The sequence below is a fragment of the Capsicum annuum genome, chromosome 11 (assembly GCF_002878395.1).
Source record: "Capsicum annuum cultivar UCD-10X-F1 chromosome 11, UCD10Xv1.1, whole genome shotgun sequence".
NCBI lineage: Eukaryota > Viridiplantae > Streptophyta > Magnoliopsida > Solanales > Solanaceae > Capsicum > Capsicum annuum.
The window spans coordinates 66813787-66831837 of record NC_061121.1 but is presented as its reverse complement, the minus strand read 5'-3'; the positions used below and the strand labels follow the sequence as shown (position 1 = coordinate 66831837).

The window sequence follows — 18051 nt, the reverse complement described above, 5'->3', positions numbered from 1 at the left end:
ACTTTTGTTCTCAAAACTTAGCTAAAATATGGGTAAGTTATGGTGCTTAGGCATATAAATGCACCCAAGATCCATACCCTGTTCATAAGATCCATAAATTTTGTTGGGGCATTAGTCAAACCAAAAGACATCAACAAAACACAAAATGACCATACCGGGTTCTGAAGGCAGTCTTAAGGATATCCACCTCTTTAATCTTCAACTGATGATAACCCGATCGAAGGTCAATCTTAGAAAAGAACTTAGCACCTTGAAGCTGATCAAATAAATCATCGACCCTATGAAGAGGATACTTTTTCTTTACCTTCACCTTATTCAATTGTCGGTAATCAATACACATCTGAAGGGAACTATCGTTCTTACACAAAAAAAATAGGTGAGCCCTATGGAGACAGACTAGGATGGATAAAACCTTATCCAAAAGGTCTGTCAACTACATCGTAAGAGCCTTCAACTCAACTGGAGCCATTTTATATGGAGGAATAGAGATGGAAGAGTGTCCAAAACAAGATCAATCCGAAAATCAATTTTCCTATCAGGAGGAACACTTAGAAGATCATCAGGGAACACCTAGGGAATTTCACACACCATAGGGACAGTCTACAAAGAGGGACCTTTAGATCTAGAGGACTAAGTGATAGAGGCACCTCATGGAAATCAATCTCCGGGCTATAAGATACAAAATGAACCTTTCCTTATGCACTAGGAACTAGCTTCCCACTCAATCACTGGCTCATTAGGGAATTAAAAACTCACATTTTAGGTCTGACAATCAAGTGATGCATAGCACAAATACAAATAGTCTATCCCTAAAATCACATAAAATTCTATCACGTCCAACTCTATCAGATCAACCAAGGTCTCCTTACCAAAGACCGACATCACACAACCCCTATAGACCCTTATAGCCATAATAGAGTCACCCAACAGGGTGGACATAGGGAAGGGATCCAAAATACACTCAGGATCAATACCAAAATGGATAGCCATATAAGGGGTCACATAAAAGAGCATATACTCAGGATCAAATAGACAATATACATAACAAGAGAAAATTTTGAGTGTACCAATAATAATATTGAAGGATGTCTTAGAATCCTAATGGGTGGTAAAAGTGTATAGATTGTTCTGACAAGTGCCTAAGCCAGAAGCAGAAGTAGCACCCTTTGGTGCAGGAGCTGATGAAGTAGCAATAGAAATACTATTTGCCCTAGAAGCAACCTTGGAAGGACAATCCCTCTACATGTGCCAAATCTGACCACATTTAAAATAATTATTTCTTCATTCGTCATAAACACCACAGTGCACCTGACCATAAATTCTACAAGGCGGATATGATAGGGTATATTAAGCCTCGCTGGCCTGAGACTAGGCATTTAGTTCTCTAAATGCACTATCATACTGAGAATGACAATCACCCAATAATTTTTTATAAGGAGCACTAGCCGTAGATAGGTACTAAAATTGCCCTTTTTCTTCTTAGACTCTTTTCCACCGTCTCTACCACCCTACTGATGACCTCCACCCTGATCCGAATACTAAAACTTCTTATTATTCCTTTCACTCATCTCTTCTTGCTTCTTTTTCTCATCTTCTACTTGTTGCATATACACCATAAGTCTAGGGATATCTATGTCCATATTCAACAAGGCAACCTTACTCTCTAAATCAACTCACGGGACAACCCAAAAGCAAACTTCCTCATTTTAGCCCTCATGTTAGATACCAATTCCATACCATATTGTGATAACTGATGGAACTTCAAGGCATACTCCTTTGTTTTTATCCTGTCTTGCTTTAAGTTCACAAATTCCTCAGCCTTTTCCTCCCTAAACTCCTGAGAAAATAAGCGATTGAGAAAAATACTAGAGAAGTCATCCCACAAAGCAGACTCAACATCATCACCCCTAGACTGGTCACATTCCTCATACCACTGATGCCCCATATCCTTCAACTAGTAAACAGTGAACTTCACACCTTCCATATTAGTAGCATATATCATATAGAAAATCTTTTCTATCTTATTAATAAAATTTTGAGGATCTTCCTCAACTTTAAAACTAGTAAAAGTTGGAGAACTCAACCTCATAAACAGGCCAACCCTTATGGCCTCAAAAGATGGAGTAACAAAAGCAACATGCTCAGAATAAGAAGCTACCAATCGACCTAACATATATATCTACTAATGAAACTTAGCATTTGACACATTAGCCTGAAGAGTCTGAGGGGGACTAGAGGGAATCGAGGGAACTCCAAAAGGGAAATCAGGAACAGCACCTCTAGACCAGGTCTTTACCCTATAAATAGGGCGAGTCCTATCAAAATTGTCCCTAAGTAAGACAAAAGAGTTTTCATGAGCTTCAAATCTTCTGAGAGGCATGATATAAAAGGTGAACAAATGAGAATTTGAGGAGATTCTAGACCTTAGACTTAATAGCGTGAAATAGAACAACAAAAAAGAAAAATATTCCTAAATTTCTCATATCCTCTCAATTATATATGTGTCATGCTATACTCCTATAAAAGAGACTCTACTTGACACGGCTTTGTGGACACGCAATGATACTAAACCTAGGCTCTAATACTAATTTCATCATGACCCAAACATGGGCCTAATCGTGATAGAATTCTAATCCACCGTAAATCGGAGACCACCCCCTGAACCTCACCAAACACTATACACATCCCAAAAATGGTTGAATTCTTAACATATAATAAAATAGCACAAGGTAAGTTTAAAGAATAAAAGACATGACTATATTCGATCAAAACAATCGACCAACATCAACTAAGTCCACAGTAATCCAATAAAGCCTCTACCAAACTAAATACTAATAGAGTGTCAGGACATGCCCCCGACTATAGCTAAAAAAAGTCTGATACATAAGATTTTAAAACATGAAACGTAGACTTCTGATCTATGAAAGCTTACCACTTTAATGTCAACTCACAAACTGATCTTGAATAATAATAACTAAGCAGAAAAAATAGAAGTATTGATAGTTCATGTATTACATAGGGATACAAGCTTCGAAGATTGGTAGTAGGGTGAACGCTAGCATGAAACTTGGGGATAAGGGATAAAATAATGCCATGGATAATAAATTTAAAACTAGTCTAAAATCCAATGCACAATATCATATGTAATTATATATATTCATAATATCACATGTTAGGCAGGGAATAAGGCTTAACATAAACTTTGAAAACGTGAGACTAGATTGTGTAGATCAACTATCATAACATAAGAAGGCACCTACAATCTATATAGGCCCATCTCTCCCCCAGCTGCAAGAGCCCAGTGAGTGTAGCCGCATGAACTAGAGGATGTACATATGCACTATAGGGGACTTAAACCTCCTGGCATATCAAGATGACGTAAGAAACCATTCATATAATATAGTATGGAGGACTCGAAGCTCCAAATCATATAATCATAATAAGGAGGAATTGAACCACCCAGTCATGTAGACCCCACATCAAAAATCGTGTTTTCCAGTATTAGTCCCTCAAGACCTCTACTTTCATGACTCAGTAACACAATCCTTTATTAAATCCTAATTAAAATATTTATCATATATTCCTATTAATTGAACCATATTACATAATAAGGCATACATTATTGGTATCTCCATACCAATTACACTTGCAAGGCAACAACCACATAACCCCTTAAGGTTTAATTCAAAAGCATTATGCTTCATTGACTTTTGACAATATGAGATAGTTCAAGAGTAGCTCAATATACATGCTTTTCATATTCAAAACCAATTTCACAATGTGGGGTTGAGGGCATAGACACTTCAAAAGTCCAAAGTTTGGGGATATCATAATCCCCTTATTTATTCACCATACCTATGCACCACCCCACATGTTCAAACCCATAATTTAAGCATAAAAAATCATATGAAAACCATGAAAAAACATTGTTCAATAATAAGCATTAAGAACCCACAACTTATTTTCCAAAAACAACATCAAAATCGCAGGAATAACTATTTAAAACTCATGCATTTATGAAATAATCATTGGGGAAGACTAACATACCTAAAATATCCATGATTATAGAGAGAATTCAGCCTTTGAAGCTTTACTTGACCAACTTCTTGGAAACCTTAAGTATTGAGGGGATTTAGAGAGAAAAAGAGAGTCTCTAATGTATTAAAGTGTGGAAAAAGTTCCCCAAAAGTGTTTTATGGATGTGGGGTCTAAGTGGTTAAAGTGGGAAATGTCCAATATGCCATAACTTAAATGCTGAAAAAGTGTCGACAGTGACTATAAGTCATACAGTGACTCGTAACAACATCTTACAACTCATTACCATGAGTCATAGCCAAGAAGGTGTCAGGGGGAACCCATACTATTTTTCGTATGACTTACATCATATGACTCATATCATGACCCTATGACTCGTAGGGTCTAAATCATATCCAAGATAGAATTATCTGGCCCTTGTACTGGTCTCCCTATTATTTGCACCAAATGACTTATAAAGTCCTCAGGACTCGTAGTGATCCACTCGTACTCAGAGCATAAATTAGCCACACACACATTATTTAGACTATGATTGGGTCCCTAGGACCCTTCAAGACTCCTTATGACTCATAAAGAGGAGTTGTAGTTAAGGAAGTGAGGATAAAATTTTAGAAATTTTCAAGGACCAAAATCTAAGCTGTTACAAAATTCCTCATCCCTTTCCACAATGGTTGAAGAATAAAGATGACAATTCCAATCTCAAAAATTTCCTTGAAAAGCTTAGAAACCTCTCGATCAATATTCCACTATTAGAGGCTCTTCAAGAGATCTCGGGATATGTTAAATCAATGAAAAATATATTGTCAAGTAAATGGATTGAGGATGGTGAGACTATTAAAGTGACCCATAGATATAACACCATTTTTTCAAATGCTATGGTAGAGAAAAAGGAAGACTAGGGTGCATTTATGATCCCTTGCACCATCAGAATTCATAAATTTGAAAAGGCATTATGTGACCTTGGTGCTAGTATCAACTTGATGCCATATGTTGTGTGATAAAGGCTAGGGTTGGGAGCTCCCACACCCACTAGCATGAGACTTTTGATTGTGGATCATTCAATAAAAAATGGTTGGCATATTAAGTGATATATTTTTTAAGGTTAATTGGTTCTTTCTCCCAACAGATTTTATAGTCCTGTTTTTCTTAGTTTAATTTAGTATTTTATTAATAATAAACAATTACTAATGGACCAACCCATTATACAAACTAACAGCCTAGTACTATTTGGTTGACCCAGCCCAACCTAAGTCCAATTAAAAAAAATAACAGAAGTAGGGTTTCCAAAATGGTCCTAGTTTCCAAATCTCTCTCTTTCATGCCTCCTTTGAAAATGTAACTCCCCTTCTCCTACTGTAGCTTCCTTTGACTGTTTCTATTGGTAATCAACATGTTGCCTCTGTCTACATAGTTTTCTTACAGATTCAGCTTGCAAAAGTAAGTAGATCCTCCCTTTCTTTGTTGTGTAAGTATCTGCTTTATTTTACTTGGATATTGATGCTACATCTCTGTAGTTGATTTCTCTGGTAGATAGGACCTTGAGAAGTTTTTTGTTCAGTTAAGAGAGATCTAGTCAGCTATGTTAGGTTGTTACCTCTGAGTGAGTTGATCTTCTTTTGGCTTTATGTACTCATTCTAGATCTTTTGTTGTTAGCTTAATCACTCTTACTTGTGGTCCTCGGATCTAGTAGGGATGAAGATAAAGGATGCTTGGACCCACGAAGATTTGGATATCTATCTCATGCCCAGGTTTATGAAGCTCCACTCGACCAATAGACCCTCTTATGATGTTGAGAATCTATTTTGTTGGTTGTAATAGTATAAGCTAGCTAGAACATGCTCTTTTTTTATGTTTTTGTGTAGTTTAAATATTTTGCATGTAAACTAATCAGCCTGAGCCTCCCCCTGCCCTTTATCCTCTTAGTGGTGTAATTCTCAATTAAGGGCACTGCTATTTATCACTATTTAGAATGTCTTTTCCTCTTTTCTATAGCCGCTGAAAGATGGTAACAGTGATTACTCTTGTGTCTATGGCTAGATTAGCAAGATGATTAACTAACGGATTTCCCTTCCTATAAATATGTTGATATTTAACTTGCTTATCTTGCATGTGTTTCTCTATCTCCCTGACTATACTTGTAATGTTCCATGGACACTGCCATATTCCTATTAATACCTTTTATATGATTAGACAATCCATCTGAATGATTACTTTGTTGAACTGTATTGGTTTACAATGCTTGATTGCATGTAGAATAGCATTTGCCTCTACTTGCCTACTTTCTGTATAATGTTGTGGCTTTGCTTTAGCATATAGAATGGCTTTTCCTATCTCTCAAACAGAAAGCATATGAGCCTCCTCCTTCTTTACCTCCATCTGTATTATACTTCACACATCCATCTACTAGCAACTCCCAAAGCACTTTAGTAACCTTCATCTTACTTTTAAGGTTAGCAAATTTCTTTAAGATTCCTGGTCGTTCACTAGGGAAATCAACTGTTGGTTTTCTGTCCTTTAAAAGCAACCTCATATTCCTTGTTAAGTTATAAATAAGCCTCAGTCCTGTGATGTTCTTCTTGTTATGTTTCTTCTTATTTCTTCTCCTCCATAACTCCCATAGAATGATGTTGCATAATGCATGGAAATATGGTTGTTCTCTCCTTTTTACCTCACCCTTCCACCATTTAAAAATACTACCTCTGAGTGTTAAATCTAGAATAAGTATACTTGCAAAAGAAGAAAAGCAGGACCAAGTCCTGTTAGCATAAAAGGATTTTCTGAAGACGTAAGCAAGTGTCTCCGCTGCAGGTTTATCATAACACCAATATTTAGATGGACCTTGCAGTCCCCATCTTCTAGTATTTTCATCCACTGGTATTCTACATTTCCACAACCTTCACATAAAGAAGCATGTTTTAAAAGGTAGCCCCTTAATCCATATACAGTTGTATGTGCTGCTTACATCACTTTTTTTCCTGATGTATTGCCATGTAGACTTAATGTAAACACTCTCTTTGATTCCATACTCCATATAGTCCTATCATTACCATTATCTATTTGGGACTTTGCTTTAGTTAGGATATGCTCAGCCATTTTTGGTGTGAACATATTTGTGATCACTTGTTCATCCCATCTACCATCACTCAAAATATCCTTTACTTACTGATATTGTACATTCTCTTCCCAATTGCCCTCAGTCAATAAGTACAAATATCCTTGACCAGGCCAATTAGCTAGCCATATGTCAGAATTTCCATACCTCAGTTTCTATACTATCAAATGCTCTACTAATTCTCTAGCAAGTAGAATCTTTTTCCATACTTTTGATCCTCCTGAACTAGTTTTCTACAAGACCATTGTTGGATGCTCCTTTTTACAGTATTTATAGAACATGTAGTCTCTCCAAATAGACCTTGTAGTCCTGAAGGTCAACCATAATTTATAAACTAAGGCCATAGAAATATCAGTTATTCTTTTAAATCCTAACCCTCATTCTTCTTGTGGTAAACACACTTCCTGCCAATTCACCTAAGGTCTACCTTTTTCTCCTATTTTGCTACTCTAGAAAAATTGAGCAAGAACCCTTTGTATAGAATTCATCACATTCAAAAGTGGGTTCATCGCTAACAAATAGTGGATAGGAATGCTCTGTAGCACATGTTTAATCATCACAACTCTCCCTCCATATAATAAGAGTTTTCCTTACCATGTTTATGCCTTGTTAGTTATTGTATTCATCAGCTATTGATAATAGTCCTTCTTCTTCCTCATATAGCAAATAGGGCATCCAAGGTATGTGAAAGGGAATTCTTTCCTCAAAATGCTAGTAGCAACTTCTGCCATTACTCCAACTCCATTTGAAACCCCTTTGTGCAAGTAAATTGCACTCTTTTCTTTGTTTATCTTCTGCCCTGAGACTTCTTCATATTTGTCCAGAGTTTTAGCCATCATTTGTAATGTTCTCACCTCAACTTTGCATAAGATAGTAATATAATACTCAAAAGCTAGGTAATTTAGTTTAGGACTTCCTCTTGGCATACCAAACAATTTGAAATCCTTTTTCTGCATCAATTTCTTCAGATTCCTAGACAGTACTTCATCTGCATTTATGAATAAAATGGGTGACAATGTATCAACTCACTTCAAACCTCTTAAGTATTTTAAAAAACCCTTAGGCTGACCATTAAGTAGTATTGAGTACCAATTATTCTCTGGCAGTCAACACACCATGTCAATAAGCACTTCAAAAAATCCTATTTTCCTAAAAAACTTTGGTTAAAAACAGCCACTCCATCATGTTATATGCCTTCATCATAACTAGATTCATGACCATATTGGGTGGTTTACCTCTCATTCAAATTTCTAAAACTATTTCCTGCACAACCAATACATTCGCAGCAATACTCCTCTCTTGTACAAAACCTTCTTGCTCTGGTGATATCAACTGAGGTAGTAATCCCTTAATCCTCTCATGAATAAATTCTTAAAAAGATTTTATTCACAAAGTTACTAAGTAATATTGGTCTCATATCTGAGAATGTGTTCATTACTAACTTTTTTGGTAATAAAACCAATATAGTATGGGAAATGAACCTTGGGAGTTGATATCCACAAAAGAAGGCTGTTACCATTTTCTGAATGTCTTTCTTGATGATTTCCTATGCATCTTGATAGAAGGCTCCAGTCATTCCATCAGGCCCCCCTGCACTATTCCTATTTAATCCCATGACAGCTTCTCTTATTTTATCATTTGTTAGAATTCACATAATTTCCTTATTCTATTTATCAATTACCAGACTAGGTATTTCATATAACATTAAAAACTCTTCTACATCCTCCTATTTATTAAACTATTTTTGATAGAATGTTATAGCTGAATCAGCGATGTCTTCTGTTTCTTCCATCTATTCACCTTCTTCATTCTACATTCTTCTAATCCTTAGTCTGCTCCTTCTCCCTTTAACAATAGTATAGATGAAATTTGTATTCCTTTCTCCATCCTTGAACTATTCATACACTTCCCTCTACCTCCAGAAGTCTTCTTTTCTTTTTAGCTGTATGTTTAGCTCAACATGAGCCTTAAACAGATTTTACGTGTTTATTCCATTTGGATTCTCCTCAAATTTCTTTTCCCTTACTTTGATAATATCTTTCAGTGTTGCGATTTCCTAGAATATATTACCAAAAGTTTCTTTACTCTACCTTATAAGAGCTAATTTAGTGTTTTTTAGTTTCTAATGAAATACTATGAATGGGTTACCTTCTATCTCTGTTGTCTAATTCAGTTTTTTCACTTCAAAGCATGATTTTTCTTTAAGCCACAAATTCAGAAATCTAAATACACTAATTACTTACTCTCTTTCCATTCTAAACTGTATTAGTAGAGGAGAGTGATCAGATCTACTTCTTACTAAATGCTCTACCTCCATTATCTAAAACACATTCTGCAGCCTATCATTATATAGGATTCTATCCAATCTTTTGAATATACAGTCCTAATCGATTCTCTAATTCCACCATGTATATTTACTCCCCTTAAATTGAGGTTCTTACATATTACACAAATTAATACACTAATTAAACTTTTGTGTTTCATTAATTGTAACTGGTAAACCCCCCAATTTTTCCTCTTCATTTCTTATAACATTGAAATATCCCCTATTAACTAGGGCACTTGATATCTATCAGCCATGTCTACTAAGGAATCCCATAACACCTGTCTTTCATTTAGACTGCACTTTGTATATACTAGAGTGAATATCAAAGAAACATCTGCATGTTGACTTTTAAGATTTAATGATAATTGTTGTTTCTCATCTTTAACCATGCTGAATTCCATATTATCATCCATGAATGCCCATAACTTTCTTGTTACATTTACCACAACATGCTTCATACCCAATCTCCTTCTGTATTCTTCTATCAGTTGCCTATCTTAAAAAGGTTCCATGAGACCTATGAAATAAAAATGATGTTTCCTCTTCATTGTGATTAATCTAGTAAAGGTCGGTTGTAAATTGACTGACCTTATGTTCCATATCAGTTCATTCATCATGATTTTATTTTATAAGTATGACTTCTTAAATGCATTATAGATGAACTTGTACTATTACTCTTGTTCGTCTTCTTTGATTTTCCATGCTTTTCTTTCAATGACTCAATTTTCTTTGGGAATAAATTTGCTGCTTTAGCCACCTGATTAATGTTGTTCTCTAAATCATTTCTATCTAGATCTTTCTTAGCTTTATTACATCTTTCCATCCGCTTCTCTTATTGTATTACTATGGGTGAAATCCCTTCCATCACCATCAATTCATTTGGTTCATCCTCGTACAACTGTATTTTCGTATCTTATGCATCTTTTTATACCTCTTCTTTGCTATGCTTCATCTTCTCTTGCTCTTCTATTCTTTTATGATCACTAGCACTATAATGTATCACTCTTTCCCAGCAGTCCCTTTCCTTTTCATTATTCTCAGTTGTATCTGGTGTTGCTTGCATCTCTTCTGTTTCCTTTAAATCTTTTTATGCTTCTATATTTTTGCCAAAACTTTTCTTAACCTACTCTTTTGTGCTTATTTTCTCTCTTTTTACTTGTTTATCATTATCACCAGTTCCTGCTTCCTCTTTGTTTCCTTTAGTTTTATCGTCTTTGTCTTCAAATGCATTAAATAAATTTGACACCTCCAGCTCCTTATGTTTGTTCTCATTCACCTCTCTAATAATATGGCCATATCTATCCGTCCTGTATCTATTTCTCCTTGTCAGCCACTATTGGTTGTTTGTGTTTCCTCTTCTTGCATTATCTTGATTCTGTTGATTCTTCCTTTGTTTGCTATGCTATTTGTCATCTGTCTTTGATTTTGCATCTTTGATTTCCTCCTTTATATTGTCATATAATTCCGGATGAGTTTTCCAGTAGCTATCTTTATCATGTCCTTATAGACAACAGTCTTTACAATACTTTGGCATGTAATCATATTGGATTTGAACCTACTTGGATTTGAGTTCACCTGTGATATCATTCTTCTCATTTATTCATATCCTTTGGGGTAATTTTGCAACTAAATCTACCTCCACTTTAACTGGTGCACAGCTAGGTCTAGTATGATTTTTAGCTGCCATGTCTACTGTAAGGGGTTTGCATACTGCTGAGGCAATTGAAAATATTACATCTCTCACAAAGAAATTCGGGGGTAGGTCAGGCATAGACATCCAAGATACTACAATTGTGGTTTCAATATCAAGCTCCAACCATGGATCCCACTTCAAATTCCTTATCTGTCAATATCTATCCATCGATTTAATGTAAAAGGCTATTGTTGATAATAATTGAACGTAATCCTCTAATACCTCTAGCCTTATTAACACGTCTTTCATCCAAAATTCGTATTGTACATTGATCCTTGATCCCACACTGAGTTGGAATGGTTTTTCTTAGCACTTCAACGTAGGGTTTACCATAGGAGACATACCAATGATGACGTGCTGTAGTTTCTCCTTCATAATTAGGTTATGAACTTCAGATGACTTCTACGTAATAGTAGGCTCCCCATGCAGCATTATTGCGGGTTTAGGAGGAACTCTCATATTAGTGTTATCCATGACTTTAGGCTTCAAAAGATCTCCATACTTTGTGTTACAACTTACTTTTTGAATGTCATGACTATTCTCCTCTATACTCCGATTGTTACTATCATCCGGTGGGATAGTCCCACCGGCTATGGTGGCCATAATGGCCGAAAAAAGCTAGGTTTTTAGGGTTTTTAGGTGTAGATGGCTAGGTTTTTAGGTGCAGATGGCTTAGTGGTAAGAAATATTAGTAAGTCCATAAAATAAGAATGTATATTTCACAATAAAGAACATCTCAATTATGATATCGATAATGTGATAGCAATCATACACGGGAGATAATTTTTGGCAACTAAAAAACTACTAGTCGATATAGAGGATGGAGAAATAAAGTTCTGGGTGCATGATGATGAAGTCTTCTTCTATGTGTGTAAAACCAAAAAGGAACCAATAGATCTAGTGGTGTATATGATCGATATTGTGGATGAAGGAATAGATCTTGGGTCATCCCAGATCTAGGATCTAGCTTGATAATTGATGGACATTATGATGCGATGTTAAATTAGGTACTGCATGGGAGGAAACCTATCATTGCCATTAAATTGGCCCATATCCTTTAAATTTTTATTGAATAGGGTAGTTTTTGTTTTTGCTTTTGAATAATCCATGAAATTATGGCACTATAATGTGTGTTAGATAAATTGAGTAATGGAAATATGGTGGAATTGAGAGAGAAGATGGATATCTAAAAATAGGGGAGCAAAAGCAGGCCTTAGTTACCACGGTCCTATTCACCGTGCTATAGAGATTATGATCGCGATCGGGATCCTTTGATCACGATTGCTATAGAGGAAGCTTTTAAATTTGAATAGTCACCCCAAAATGGTTTCCCTCATACTCCCTTTTAAATTACTCCTAATTGCACCCATTTTTACTTGTGTTTAGAGCATTCAAAAGGATATATCATCCCCTTTGCATCCCCTATCTGGTATGTTATCTAATTCTCTTCTTGTGTGTATTTGTGGGCCTTAGAATGCATGTTTAGGACAATGGCCTAAATCTTTGAATTGTGTGCTTTAATGCTTGATTGAATTGCTATTGTTTGATGTGGTGGCTATTGTAGTGGTGTGCACCTCATTGGGGAAGTCTTGAGTACCCAAAATTGTTCAAAATTGTTATTAATTATAGGTGCACACCAACTTTTCGGTAAAATGCCTAAATGGGTTCCATAGTGGCTTTTTCATGTTTAAGGGGAAAATTGAAATGATTAGGGATTGTGTTTAATGTTATTAATGTTAATTACTTGTTTAGAACACAAATTGGTAGCTAAATTAACATTTTTTATTATTAGAAAATTATTGGATTACAGTCTCAAGTACCAAGATAGCAGTACAATAAGTGCAATCACACTATCCCAATTGCAACTTAATGGATGCAATCACAGTAACCCAGATCTATTTTACAGGACTCTCAAGTATCACGATTATGCCCATTTAGATTGAGATTGTGACATCTGAGGCCAATCTGACAAACTAGTCCAACCCCTAAGTTGTCACTTCCAATCCAGTCCGTGATCCCCAAACAATTTCTTTAACTTAAATAAGTCACATAGAATTATTTTCACATGATGATGTTGATGGCTAATTCTTTCATGTTTTTTTCAGGTCTTTAAAGATAAAGATGGCAGAGTATGATCACATTCTCTTTATGGCCCCTAAGTGTCAAACTTTGTTTTATACAGACTTGGCTAAGACGAAGTTACTCTTTGAGCGAGGCATCTCCTTGGAAAAGGTGCTTGAGAATCTACCAACATTTTATGATAGGTTGGTGGCCACCGAGTGGAAGATATTTGCCCCAGGCCCATGTTGAGCCAATGAGCATAAGGTTAGGAAGTTCTATGCTAATCTCAGTATAGTATCTACCTCCGACCCAGTTATAAGAATTTGAGGAAAGAAGGTTCATTTGGGTTGAATAGATCAATGATTTATATGGGATGTCGGATGCTAATATGACATAATTTAAGGATAAGGGTTGTGTACTAAGGATTAGGTTAGTTGAGAAACTGTGTTTGGGAAGAGAGATACTGTGGGCTATTACGAAAATGGGGATCATTGCTGACATGGCTAAGGCTTGGATCTGGTTAGCCATTGTAGCCATGTGTCTCTATCCACAAACATGACCTATGTCCCAAATATGAGAGCTCAGATGATTGCATGCATCATGGACTATATTCCCTTGAATTTTGAGAAATTTGTGCTTTCGGACATCAGGCATATCAAGAATCAAGGCGGCCCCCTACTTATGTTTCCTTCCTTGATCACAAAATTATGCAAGAGGGCCGGAGTTGAGGAGGACCCCAGAGACACTTGGGTATGCCCTAAGATCCTTATTTACCTACTAAATATTCGAGGAGAGGGCACATTTAGAAAAATCAAAAATAGAAAGGTTGATTTAGGAAAGTCGGTAGAGGATGATATGGATTCTTCCAGGCCATCCTTCAGCTGAGCCACTCGAGGATCTCTCAAGCCAGATGTTGATTATGAGAGGTTCCTTTTGTACCAAAAGTATCAGGTATCCACCATTGCTAGACTTGAGCGGGCCTATTCTTCTTTGACTCGATCACATCAGTCGTTGTAGGAGTCACTTGATAAGATAAAGTGGAGAAAGAAAAAGAAAGACAAATTGTTCACTCGCATGTGGAAAGAGGAGAAGGACCTATGGAAGGTCTTGAAGCCCAAATATAGACTTTCTTCTCCAGAGTAAAGGCAGATGATGATATTCCATCCAGGTGGTCTAAGGATGATGAGCCACAATCTGATGATGTGGACGAGGAGACAGCCAGTAATGGTAACACTTAATACGGATAAAGGAGCCCCTTTTAATCTATCTATGCTTTATTAATATACTGTGAGGATACTAAAAGATCTTAGTTGGGGGTACCCATCTCTGTAGTTATTTGATTTTATGATTTGGACTGTGTGATTCGAATATTTATTTGGATGTTTTTAAGTTTATTTGGATGATATTGTTTCATTTTATTAGGTTGTAATATTTGGCACCCTGAAGGTGCCTACATTTGATGGATTAGTCACTCTTGTTTCTAGTTTTGAATATTCTTATTTCTCTTAATAATTATGTTGGGTGAGCCTTTCCCTATGATATATTTAGTGACGACATTCTCAAGGAAAAATTGTTGTGTTTGGGTTTTAAGCTATAGATGCAGGGAAAGTCTGCGAACCCATACCATTATAGATTTGGGATTGTCGTTATTCCTATGGCGAAACCTGAGTATCCATATGGTATGCCCATGTGAGAGCACAAATGTGAGACGACGGATTTATTTGGTGCTAACATTAGTTGATATTGCATGGTGAAATATGAAGACGCATCCTTTTCCATCATAAACATTTTGTGAAAATCAATGGTATGGACGTGAATAATTATGTAACAATGCTTCACCCTCTTCTTGTGACTCCAAACTCTTTAGTAGGTGATCTATGGTAAATAATTCCTTTTGTCTTTTGTAGGGAATGAAATTGATCCATCGAGGAAAGTTTGCATGTCGTGAGCGGTGAGCTTAGTTGCTTGATACACATGCACACTTGTGTCACCTAGAACTTTCCCCATTGGTCTTTCATAGGTAATCTTGACAACAAATGGTTGGGGAAATGATCTTAGGCCTTCCTTGTGAACATGGAAAACCACTTAAGCCTAAAAAAGCCACCACTGTTCAAATCATATTGTTAGTCACCCCTCTTGGGTCAATGACCTTTTCTTTAGCAACCACATTACAAGACCTAAACCTTCTTGAAAATGATTCCTCTTTTGAACCCTACCTTCCTTGAACTTAAAAGTGCTGACTCGAAGCTGAAACCCTAAGTTAGTGTAGTAGATCTTAGAAGAGGTAATCTTGGACCATGGTATTGTAAGTGAGTGCCTAAAATCTTCGTAATGAAGACGAATGAATGATAAAAAGAAAGGAACAAACAAAAGAAGGAAAAAGCGTGAGATTGTACGAATAAATGAAATGAAAAGAAAAATACTTTCAAAAGATGGGTGAAATAATGTGGTAAAGGTAGGCATGTATTGTTCAAGAATAAATGAAGTGGCTCATGACCCAAGGTTTGATTTAGTAGTGTAAGATATGGAGTTCAAGGAGGGGATAGTCACATTTCCCAAAATATGTATCCTACCCTTCCTTGATCCTAAATTACAAGCTTAGAAAGCCCTTCGGGATCTCATAACTAGTGTATTCGAGTTAGCAACGATCAAAAATAAGGGCAAGCATATGGCATGACACTTGTGTGTATTGAGAAAATCTTTGTGAGGGTGAGTTTTTGTGTTTGAGTCCCTTGTTTCATGATATAAATTATGATGTGATGGAATTTTCCTTCGTGAGGAGACATGTAAGCTAATCTAATTTGGTGTCATTGTCATAATCCAAATTGAGAAAAAAAAGTGGAGTTGAGCCACTGCTAATAGAGAGTCACTCCTAGAGAGTTAGTGTTTGTTACTTGATTATTCTTAGAAGTTTTGTGCATCCTTGAAAGAGTGATTGATTTTGAGGGGAATTGTGCGAATTGTTCCTCCCATGCTTGTGTATAAATTGTCAGTGAGAATTAAGTCCGGAATCATGATGATCATTTGGTGGTACAAACGGGATTACAAGTTGAATAGTCTCACTGAGTAAGAAGTAGTGTTTCTTGAGCACAAGCAAAACTTTAAGTTGGGCATGTTGATGAGTGGAATATTAACCACTACTGTATATCCAAACTCATGCACACTACAATGAAATGATTGGATACATGAGACTAATTCTTTATTGAAATACACTAAATCCTATAGTCTTTTTGTTTGCAGGTAAATGGATGAAAAGGAATTGAAGCAATACTAAGAAAGGAAGCAAAGGACCACATGCTTGCTCAAGCTGATAATCAGGACCAGAGATCGACCCTCAGGTACCGTGATCCAAATCAAAATCAAACCTCGACGATCGCAAAGAGATTACCATGATCGCGCGAGTCAAAAAAAAGGTCAAGATAAGGAAATCGCGATAGAGCGGGATATATTCAAGGGCAAAAGTAGAAATTCACAGAGCTGGTTCCCAAAACCCAAAATGGACAAAAGCCTTCACAAAGGAATGATATTTATGCAATATTGAAGTCTACAGAGAAGAAAAAAAATGTATTGACATGAACCAAACCGAGGGCTTGTCGTAATTGGCATACCAAATCAAACAAGGACTGAGGACCACCCCCGTTACCTGACCCAACCTCCAAACACATACCTTGAGTTGGATGAATTTCGAACATATAACAAGATAGTGTTTTGTACGATTCCATACTCTGGGATAAGACCATAACTGTGACCAACCCAAGCAAGTCCAACCATCTAATACCAAATCAATAACCATACCAAAGTCAAAATAATAACAAAGTTCATGTCCATAAATAACATAATAGGATGGAACAATTATAAATACAGTCAAACGGTATCATTCCCAATACCAATTCCAATACTAAGGCTGACACCACTGTCGACACCACCCATACTAACCTGCAGTAGTTCCACAAAGCCTCTAATCGTAAGTAAAACAATATCTGGTTGGTACATGCCCCCAACCATAGCCAAAACCAATGTCTATGAAATAAGAAGAGTATGTAATACATCCATGATATGACATGGAGAGTTCCAGAATATAAAATCTCACCACTTCAATCCAATAGTTGATCCCGAATCCGATCACTAAGCAGGAGAAGTATAACAGTCGGTTCCTGCATTGCGTAGGGATACAACACTAAAAGATAGGTTAGCAGGTGAATGCTAGCATGCACTCAAGATCAGGATAAAATATCTCGACCTTTAAAACCAAGTAAACCAACTATATTTATTCATAATTATACAAACATAAAAATGTAACCATGCTGGGAAAGGGAACTGGGTTTAGCATGCCTTTAAAACCATTAACCTGGGTATGTGTAGCTTAACCGTCCTAGAACTACCCATAGAATATATGGGTCTAGTATAACCCCCTAAACGGTTCCCGATGCGTGTAGCCACATGAACCGGAGATACCATAGGAGGAGGGGATTCTCCAGTACCCTTCTCTCTCCATGATACATATGTACAAGTGTACTTAGGGGATTCTTGTATACTATATAAGTATCATATATGGTTGCCATGACCAATCCTCATGTCGGCAAACATGACTTTCCAGTGTTCGTCCATTGAACTCACACCTTCACGATTACCTATCACACCCCGCCATTATTGCCTAAGTAAAGCCACTACCACACAACTAAACCACCACTCCATTTATTATTACTAAGGCTATATGTAGTGGTATCATCATACTAACTATAGCTTGAAATCAATGTCCTTAGCCATCTTTTTTAAGAAGAAGGGATTCCCGTGTACCCATAGATTACATTATTAAGTTGACT

The 18051-nt window shown here is 36.5% G+C and overlaps 1 long non-coding RNA gene across 2 annotated transcripts; it reads left to right on the top strand.

Annotated features, from left to right (window-relative positions):
- The first annotated feature begins 5300 nt into the window (after positions 1-5300).
- Positions 5301-14719, top strand: LOC107847665. Of its 2 annotated transcripts, none has more exons than XR_001667610.2 (3): positions 5301-5472; positions 5724-5784; positions 13273-14719. It is a non-coding gene; the product is annotated as an uncharacterized LOC107847665 (long non-coding RNA). The 2 variants fall into 2 exon arrangements; XR_001667612.2 differs by having other exon boundaries at positions 5302-5472; positions 5727-5784.
- Positions 14720-18051: the final 3332 nt, after the last annotated feature.